The sequence below is a fragment of the Mustelus asterias genome, chromosome 13 (assembly GCF_964213995.1).
Source record: "Mustelus asterias chromosome 13, sMusAst1.hap1.1, whole genome shotgun sequence".
NCBI lineage: Eukaryota > Metazoa > Chordata > Chondrichthyes > Carcharhiniformes > Triakidae > Mustelus > Mustelus asterias.
Window position 1 is genome coordinate 85,551,578 of NC_135813.1, and position 8,001 is coordinate 85,559,578.

The 8,001-nt window shown below is 46.0% G+C and overlaps 1 long non-coding RNA gene across 1 annotated transcript in view; it reads right to left on the reverse strand.

The window, feature by feature from the left end:
* Window positions 1-7,224, reverse strand: part of LOC144503159 (uncharacterized) — a 15,303-nt gene extending 8,079 nt beyond the window's left edge. Inside the window, exon 1 of the long non-coding RNA XR_013499421.1 lies at window positions 7,163-7,224. This is a non-coding gene — a long non-coding RNA (uncharacterized LOC144503159). The remainder of the gene's footprint in view (window positions 1-7,162) is intronic.
* Window positions 7,225-8,001: the final 777 nt, after the last annotated feature.

Here is an 8,001-nt window from a genome sequence, read left to right on the forward strand (position 1 = left end):
CACAGTCCAACGATGTGCGGGTTAGGTTGATTGACCATGCTCAGTTAACCCTAGTGTCAAGGGGATTAGCAGGGTAAATGTAAGGGGTTATGGGGATAGGGCCTGGGTAGGATTGTGGTCGGTGCAGACTCAATGGGCCAAATGGCTTCCTTCTGCACTGTAGGGATTCTATTCTATTCTAAGGCTCGCAGATACAGAATGGACATTTGACAGGGCACTTGTACAAACCTGTAACCATGAGTTGCCCATTTCAGGTGACAGGAACACAGGATGATGCTGCAGAGACAGAGGCCATTCAGCTCATGGTACCTATGATGGCTCTTTGAAAGAGCTATCCAATTACCATCACTCTTTCCCTGCTCTCTTCCCACAGCCCTGCAAATATTCAAGTATAGGCAGTCCTCGGGCTTACTAAACAATTGTCTGTACATTTAAGACCTGGCTGGCTGTAGAGATTTGCATTCTAATCAGTATTCTGTAATTTGATTTCTGTGTCTGTGCCCTGTTTGAGAACAGAGACCACTCCATCTGACAAAGGAGCATTGCTCCAAAAGCTTATGGTATTTGCTACCAAATAAACCTGTTGGACTTTAACCTGGTGTTGTGAGACTTCTTACTCACTAATATGCTTCAGGGAAGGAAATCTGCCGTCCTTACCTGGTCTGGCCTACATGTGACTCCAGAACCCCAGCAATGTGGTTGACTCTCAACTGCCCTCGGGCAACTAGAGATGGGGAATAAATGCTGGCGCAGCCAGTGACACCCATGTCCCATGAATGAATTTTTAAAAAACATAGATGACTCCACTTGTAAGGCAAGTGGAGCACTGCCCCTTCATCAGGTGCGTGGTGACTCACCTGATGAAGGGGCAGCGCTCCAAAAGCTCGTGATTCCAAATAAACCTGTTGGACTTTACCCTGGTGTTGTGAGACTTCTTACTGTGCCCATCCTAGTCCAACGCCGGCATCTCCACATCATCTCTAGGCAGAGGGTGGTGAGAATGTGAAAAGCATCACCCAGTGGGATAAGCTGATAAGGTGAGATGAAGTAAGGTGAGCTGGTGTGCAGCATAAACACCAGCATGAACCAGTTAGACCAAATGGTCTGTGTAGACCAGGTGGTCACATGGATGCTGGGATGAGGCAAGTACAAAAGAGGTCACGTGTCTGTGGCGTGGGAGTTCTTCCCGGAGTGTGGGGAGATAGACAGCATGTAAGAGCTGCTCAGGATTTACAATAAACCTCTATTGTTGTAAGTCCTTGGTCGCCAGTCATTGCAACCCAGTGCTTCTACAGCCTGTGCTGTTAATATTCCATGTAAAATTGTTAGTCTCTGTCACCAACAAAGGTTAAGAGTAGAATTCATAAAGAATGAAACCCAAAGTGAACAGCGACTGCAGTGCCGGGAGGATTTATCCTGTTGTTGCTTCCTTCAGCAATTAGGCATATGTTAGATTCTGGTACCCAGGCACAGTATTCGTGGACCAGACATTCTGAAATCCATCACAAATGAATGAACCTATTCGATGGCAGCTTTCCATCAGGATTATTTTGGAAACCCTGCAGTTCAGGAAAGATGCAGATTACATTCCAGCATCTGTACCCTGCCATTCTCCTGGTTGCCATGCTGATAATTTGAACAGATGCTTCCCGCAGTCACACTGACACAGAGAGCGAGCGTCAGATATGAGAGCTCTCTACTTAAAGAATCATGTTGTGCAGCTTAGAAGCAAAATATCTTGAAGTGTCAATGGGAGAGACAAGAGTTGGCAGCGTCAGCTGTGGCTCAGTGGGTAGCACTCTTGCCTCAGAGTCAGAAAAGCTGTGGGTTCAAGTCCCACTCCACAGACCGGAATATGTAATTTAGGCTGAAACTCCTGGAGCAGCACTGAGAAGAGTGTTGCACCGGCAGAGATGGTGTCATCCAGATGAGATATTACCCCAGTCTGCTCTCTCTCAGGTAGGTGTAAAAGATCCCATGAGTCTATGTAAAGAAGAACTGGAGTTTTCCCCGGTGTCCTGGGGACAGTATTTAAACCACAGTCAGCAGATCATCTGATTATCACATTACTATCTGTGGGATCTTACTGTGCTCAAATTGGCTGTTATATTTACTCCATTGAGTGTTCATAAGTTCATAAGATATAGGGCGGCATGGTAGCACAGTGGTTAAGGGCGGCACGGTAGCACAGTGGTTAGCACTGCTGCTTCACAGCTCTAGGGACCTGGGTTCGATTCCCGGCTCGGGTCACTGTCTGTGTGGAGTTTGCACATTCTCCTCGTGTCTGCGTGGGTTTCCTCCGGGTGCTCCGGTTTCCTCCCACAGTCCAAAGATGTGCGGGTTAGGTTGATTGGCTATGCTAAAAATTGCCCCTTAGTGTCCTGAGATGCGTAGGTTAGAGGGATTAGTGGGTAAAATATGTAGGGATTTGGGGGTAGGGCCTGGGTGGGATTGTGGTCGGTGCAGACTCAATGGGCCGAATGGCCTCTTTCTGTACTGTAGGGATTCTATGATTCTATTCTAGGAGCAGAATTAGGCCATTCAGCCCATCGAGTTTGCTCCGCCATTCGATCATGGCTGATAATGCTCCTCATCCCCATTTTCCTGCCTTCTCCCCATAACCCTTCAACCCATTTCCAATTAAAAATCTGTCTAACTCCTCCTTAAGTTTACTCACTGTCCCAGCATCCACCGCACTCTGGGGTAGCGAATTCCACAGATTCACAACCCTTTGGGAGAAGTAGTTTCTCCTCAACTCTGTTTTAAATTTGCGACCCCTTACCTAAGTTTATGATCTCTTAGGCAGGGAGCAGGGCCGGGGGTGGGGGGGAGGCGGGGGTGAGAATGTGAAAAGACATTTTAATCTGACACTTTGATCAGCTGGAAAATATTTTGAAACCTCTGAAAGTTATGAAAGGCACTACAGGAATGCAAGTCTTACTGAATTTTTTATTTTTTATTTATTAATTCACAGGATAGGACCAGCCCTGATAGTCTCTGAGCTTGGCTCGGCCATTTCAGAGGGTAGTTATGAGTTAATCACATTGCTGCGGATCTGGAGTCACATTTAGGTCAGACCACATTAGGCCAGCAGATTTCCTTCCCTAAATGATATTGGTGAACGAGATGGGGTTTTTTTTTACAACAATCTGGTAGTTTCACGGTCACAATGACTCAGACTCACTTTTTAACTCCAGATTTATTTAATTGGCTGTATTTAAATTCGCTGTCTACATTTGAATTTATTTCTCGGAATCACTAGACCAGGCCTCTAGCCGAGTAACATAATCGCTTCACTACCATTCCCCAGATGGGCTCGATTCCCCCATCTGGCTCAGTTCCCAACCTCAGCTGGTTCAGTATGAGAGGAAGCCAAGTACAGGGCAGGTGTCATCTTAATCGGGTGAAAGCTGTGTCAGTAGAGGGTGGAACTTGTCCAAATCACCTTTGTTGCTCAACAAAAGAGAAAAGGAGGAGAGGAACAAAGGAAATCTGCCAAGCAGCAGCAGCAGCGGAGCACTGCACTGATCCCTGGCACCGTCATTATGAACATTATGTACCACCCCATCACAAACGGAAGCCTGGGTTTAGAACCAGGACCAGGTGGAGATATTTTAGATCCAGCTTCTTTCAATTCAAACACAGGAGCCTCTGTTCCATACGTCCAATTTGAGAAAAGCTATTACTTGTAGAGACCCAGTAGAATTGCTTCCAAGTCCTTTCCTATTCCCAAAGACATAGAAACAAAGAAAGTAGAAGCAGGGGTAGGCCATTCGGCCCTTCGAGCCTGCTCCGCCATTCATTAGGATCATGGCTGATCACCAATTTAATACCCTGATCCTCCCCTTCCCCCCATATCCCTTGATCCCTTTAGCCCCAAGAGCTATATCTAATTTCTTCTTGAAATCAGACAACGTTTTGGCCTCAACTACTTTCTGTGGTAGTGAATTCCACACATTCACCACCCTCTGGGTGAAGACATTTCTCCTCACCTCAGTTCTAAAAGGTTTACTCCTTATCCTCAAACTATGACCCCTAGTTCTGGACTCCCCCACCATCGGGAACATTCTTTCTGAATCTACCCTGTCTAATGCTGTTAGAATTTTCTAAGTTTCTATGAGATCCCCTCTCACTCTTCTAAACTCCAATGAATATAATCCTAACCAATTTAGTCTCTCCTCATATGACAGACCTGCCATCCCAGGAATCAGCCTGGTAAACCTACACTGCACTCCCTCTATAGCAAGAACATCCTTCCTCTCACATGAACCCACTTTAAGAGTTAAGGTGCCAACTCAGCTAAATTGCAACTTGACTGTTGCTGGCAGGTTTCCGCTGTGTCGTCCTCTTCACTAGGATAATCGGAAATTAGTCCCATACCCCTTCAACCAACCCACCAATGCAGCGGTCAACACCTCCCACAAGGGCTGAAGACCCTCCCCTGGCAATTTTTTCATATTTTCTTTTTCAGCTGTGTCACTGATTTGTCCTGGAAAATTATGATGCTGGGGTTCTAATGATAGTGAGAGTTTTAACAACACCAGGTTAAAGTCCAACAGGTTTATTTGGTAGCAAATGCCATTAGCTTTTGGAGCGCTGCCCCTTCGTCAGATTTCCACTCCATCTGACGAAGGAGCAGCGCTCCAAAAGCTAATGGCATTTGTTACCAAATAAACCTGTTGGACTTTAACCTGGTGTTGTTAAAACTCTTACTGTGTTTACCCCAGTCCAACGCCGGCATCTCCACATCGTTCTAATGACAGGCCAGCTTCAACCCTCCCGCCGTGACTGTGAAAATCTGCCCCATCATCCTCTGCTTCCCCTCCCTCCAATCCCTCTCTTTCCCCCCCTTCTAACTTGATCCTCCTACTACCATTGTTATTGATATTGCTGTGCTACCCCTGAACCCCTCGGTCTTGTTGTCCTGATGCCCCATATGGACCTGACCCCTCCTCACTTTGAGGCCTATTGCACTGCAACCTAGAGAGGCTTCGCCACCGAGCATACGCCCCCCACACCCACCCCACCACCACCACATTACCAGTTTCCCATCTAAATGCTGCAGTTGATTCCCCTGATAATGACTGTGCCATCTGCTGACCAGTATGAAGCCAGAAACCCCCAGGAGTGCGGTGTGTGAGGGGCTGATAACGCCCTGCATACCATGCTGGGCAAGACTGACACAGAACTGTCAGGCCCTCCCCCTCCCTGGACTTGGACAAGGACAGTCATTCCAAGCACAGCCCTCTAAGTTGTGGCGTAGAGCTACAGGATTAGTTATCCTTTCTGGCCCTGACTACCTCTTGCACTCTTACCCAGGATGGTCAAAGCTTTCTGAACCCAACTAATTATCTCCTCCAATCATGTGTCTGTGTGCACCCTTTGGCTCGAAGGGTCAAATGGCCTCCTCCTGCTCCTATGTTTCTATATTTCTTTCCTGGTCTTCACCCCTCAAGTTAAGCCTTTGCCCATGAGCCCCTTCTGCTTGGAAATCCAAATGAATTACATCTACTGCATCCCCTTTATTTATCCTGTTCATTACCACCTTAAAGAAATCTAATAAAGTTGTCAGGCATGATTTCCCTTTTATGAAACCATGCTGGTTTCTTGCTTGATTACATTATGTATTGATTACTCTGCTTGATTACTTTATGTAGTTGTAAACGCTCTGCTATCACATCCTTTATAATGGACTCTAACATTTCCCAATGATCAGATGTTATTAAACAGAATTTGACAATGAGCCACGTAAGGAGTTAACAAGTTAACATCTTAACAAAAACTTGGTCAAAGAGGTAGGTTTTAAAGAAGCGTTTCAATGGAGGAAGTGAGATACAGAGATGGAGTGGACTGGAGAGGGAATTCTGGAGTCCAGTGCCATAACGCCACTTGTGGAGAGATTAAAATCAAGGATGGGCAAGAGACCAGAATTGCAGAGTGCAGAGAACTTGGAGGATTGTGGAGCTGATGCGATGAAGGATAAAGCCATGGAGGGATTGGAAAACAAGGATGAAAATTTTAAAATGGATGTGTTGCCAATTGGGAGTCATTGGAGTCAACAAATAAAAATAAGCTACTGGGAAGCAGCCTTGAGCGTAACTGCATGGTGCGTTATTAACGCCATCCCCCAGGCCTGACAAATATTGGGTGAAAAGGAGAAAGGAGTTAAAATTGCGGCAGTGTGAAATTCATTCATTCCACGCTGACTTGCCAGGAACACTGTGGACAGAAAGCAACAGCCTCACTGAGATTCATAAGTCAAGCAATTGATTCCTTCATTCAGGCCCCCAAAATGGCAAACTTCAGGCCTCCCCTGTTCTGGCCTTCCTCAAGCTCTCCAATTTGCATTTAGAGTCATAGAGGTTTACAGCATGGAAACAGGCCCTTCGGCCAAACTTGTCCATGCTGCTCAGTTTTTACCATCAAGCTAACTCCAATTGCCCACATTTGGCCCATCTCCCTCTACACAGTCCAAAGATGTGCAGGTTAAGTTGATTGGCCATGATAAATTGACCCTAGTGTCAGGGGATTAGCAGGGTAAATGTGTGGGGTGACGGGAATAGGGCCTGGGTGGGATTGTGGTCGGTGCAGACTCGATGGGCCGAATGGCCTCTTTCTGTGCTGTAGGGTTTCTATGATTCTATGATTCAATCTTACCATGTAACTGTCTAAATGCTTTTTAAAAGACAAAATTGTACCCGTCTCTACTACTACCTGTGGCAGCTCGTTCCAGGCACTCACCACCCTCTATGTGAAAAAATTGCTCCTTTGGACCCTTTTGTATCTCTCCCCTCTCACCTTAACTTCAAAATCAATCCTACAGCCATTACATTTAACTTAATTGCCAGCCTCCATCCCAACCCCCCCCCCCCCCACCCCACCCCCCACCCTCACTCCATCCCATCCTCACAGCCATAGACTCCCCCACCCTACTCTCTGCTGGCATTAGGTCATTGACATTGGATCTAGGGTGTAGATGGCAGGGGAGTTAGGCCTAAAGTAATCAAGCCAGTAAGTAGGGGTGAGCCTGATACTCTCCTGTACCCCAGTCCCCTGCTCTCCTTCTCCCAGCACACCTTCCACCTCCACTCACCCCATGCTCACACCTCTCACAATTACAATCAAGATTAAAGGGTTTTTAAAACTTTTTAAACCACATTACCTCGAATTACAGGGAACATACAGCACGAAAACAGGCCATTTGGCTCAACTGGTCCCAGCCAGTGTTTATGTTCCACATGAGCCTCCTCCTCTCTCATTCATCTCACACTGCGAGACATTATTGCACAAACTCCTTAATGTATTTGTATAAAACTCCTCTCTTCACCGTGTCATTGGAGAGTTCAAACTGTTTACTTAAAATGAGCTAATATCATCATTAAAACAGTGGCGAGAGTACCTGATGTGACTGTGTTGAGTGTTCTGATAATAATATTGCAATGTGATCTCTGGTCTCCAGCTATTTCCCTATTTTTAGCACCTCCACATCATCAGCCGATAAGGATTCAGATTTCTTCACCTTCAGTGTTCTGGACAGCCCTCACTGGGCTTGTTTAACCAAATGATCCCAGTACATTGAAGGAACAGGCCATTCAGCCCATTTGGTCTGTGCTGGTGTGAATGCATTATATGAGCCTCTTCCTGTCCTGCTTCATCTCACCTTATCATTATATCCCTTGATTCTTTTCTCCATCATGTATTTACCCATCTTCCCCTGAAATGCATTTATTCTATTCACCTCAGCCACTCCCTATGATAACAAGTTCCACATTCTCATCACTCTCTGGGTAAGGAAGTTTCTCCTGAACTCCCTTTGGATATATTAGTGACAATTTATCATTATGGCTCTAGCTTTGGTTTTCCCCAATGAGTGAAAACATTTTCTCTGCGTCTACCCTATCATAGGGGAGGCGATGGCCTAGTGGTATTATCACTAGACTATTAATCCAGAAACTCAGCTAATATTCTGGAGATCTGGGTTCAAATCCTGCCATGGCAGAT